Below are 2,500 nucleotides of genomic sequence, written 5' to 3' on the forward strand. Positions count from 1 at the left end.
AAAGTGGTTAAAAGCTATAAGGTGACTCAGATGCGTTCCCGGTCTTAAAGGGTCTGTAGAGGTTTAAATCCACTTGAAAATTGTCCATTAGAAGCATGTGTCTTACTCGTTCACTCACTGTAATATTCCCAAAAACAAATCTCTTCTTGTATTAAAATGATTCAGTCCAAACAGTGGTAAAAATGTACATCAAAGTTTACTTCTCAAAAAACACAAAAAGAAAGTTCCACAGGATTACAATTGTGAGATGTGACGACGGCGGTAAGAAAACTGTGTGCTTCCAAACTCCAAAATGTTCTGCCACTGACTGACTGCATGCCTCTCAGTCACTCTGATCAAACTGTTCTGCCACTGACTGACTGCATGCCTCTCAGTCACTCTGATCAAACTGTTTCTGCCACTGACTGACTGCATGCCTCTCAGTCACTCTGATCAAACTGTTCTGCCACTGACTGACTGCATGCCTCTCAGTCACTCTGATTCAAACTGTTCTGCCTCTGACTGACTGCATGCCTCTCAGTCACTCTGATCAAACTGTTCTGCCACTGACTGACTGCATGCCTCTCAGTCACTCTGATCAAACTGTTCTGCCACTGACTGACTGCATGACTCTCAGTCACTCTGATCAAACTGTTCTGCCACTGACTGACTGCATGCCTCTCATTCACTCTGATCAAACTGTTCTGCCACTGACTGACTGCATGCCTCTCATTCACTCTGATCAAACTGTTCTGCCACTGACTGACTGCATGCCTCTCAGTCACTCTGATCAAAGCAGCTCCCTAATCACCAGTATAAGCTACACCTGATTTCAATGCACACCAATTATCAAGGTACAAAATGTTCTCTCAATGCAAAGATCCTCTTAAAGGCATAGGCAATATACTTGTAGTACATATAATGAAATAAACAATGCATTTAGCAATTCAATCTTCAAACATTTATGTTTTATACATTTTACTGAATACTCATTCTGAATATGAAATATCAATAAGAAATGTTATCTCAGTGGTTTGGCTTCCACAGGGTGATATGGGGTTCCTTCATCCCTTCCTTCAATCAATATTTTATTCAAGGCCTGCTGGTAGAGGCATGTGGAATTCATACAGGCATGTGGAGTTCATACAGTGAAATATTGACGTGATGTTGACAGTTCACCTTTCGTTTTTTGTTTTGTTTCTTTCTCGCATCTGAAGGTAGATCACGATCTACCAGTGTGGACAAACAAACAAAGGCTGTGCAGGTACTGTAGACCACAGGTCTCCACCAGGCCAGGTCAGGTTATTGTGGCCTCCTGGTGGCGCTACAATAGGCCAATTTCTTCTTACGCCTTTTGTTGGCAATTTGTTGGATGATTTGAGGCATTTTGTTCCAAAAATGTGTTTGGAAAATATCCACATGTTGGATATTTGCCTAGTAGGAAAGTGCGTAAGTTGCACGCTGCGTTCATGATTTGAGGCTTTTTGTTCAAAACGGGCCAATCGTGCAAACTTTGAAAGCCAATGTTAGCCAATTAGGATGGAATATGAAATATCGGACAGATCTGTCTTGAGCACATGACTATAGAGATACTGTGTAACGATTTGCGGGATTTTTTGGACAGAATCTGGTTGAGTATATATCAAAAAATGTTTTTTTTTTTTTTACAAATGTCGGCCTCCTGGTGGCGCTATAACAGTCTAGAAGGAGAGGCCAACCCCCCAAAAAAGAAAAAAAAATCCATGAGTAAGTTGTAAGTCGCTCTTGATTTAACAGTGTCCGCTAAATGCCGAAATTGTAAATTGAGTAAAATCTAATAACCTTTAGTCGACTAAAACTCATAACAAATATGTCAGAATACAACAGTATGACTAAAACTATATGGAACTTTACTCAAAAAGACTCAAATACACCAGAGTAGGAGGGTAGGAAGAGAGACTCGACAGGACAGATTCAGCGACAACAACTATGACAGTGACACAGACGCAGAGAAGGCTCCCTTGACTCAAATACACCAGAGTAAGGCCGAGTGTGTTCAAGGACGGACACATGCACACCGCACAGACACACCGCACGGACACATGCACACCGCACAGACCAACAGTCTGGGGAGACGTCCTATAGAGACCTCCCAGTGCCTGCTATCCCCCAAGGACACAGGTTTTTCTCACTTCCCTGTTGGCCGGGTGCTGGTTGCGCCTCGGTGATGGCTGCGCCCGGGGCGAACCCCCTCCGTGGACTTGTCTATAGCTGGAAGCCTGGAGGAGAGGGGCAGTGACTTGGCCAATCACTGCTGACCTGCTGACTGGAGAGTGTAGTGGTTGAGGGTTGAAACACTCTAAGGGCCGATTCATACTCCTATTTTTCCGCTGTTTCGGCGCTGTGGTGCTGAAATGATTTCGGCTCGTCAGAAATGTTCAGTAGCACCGAAGAGCCGACTTTAGGACGGTACCCCCCCCCCCCCCCCTGAACGTCACATTGTAGGCTCTACAGAGCCCAACCCACTTTTATTCGGCTCTAA

This window comes from Electrona antarctica, assembly GCF_951216825.1.
Source record: "Electrona antarctica genome assembly, contig: scaffold_168, whole genome shotgun sequence".
Lineage (NCBI taxonomy): Eukaryota > Metazoa > Chordata > Actinopteri > Myctophiformes > Myctophidae > Electrona > Electrona antarctica.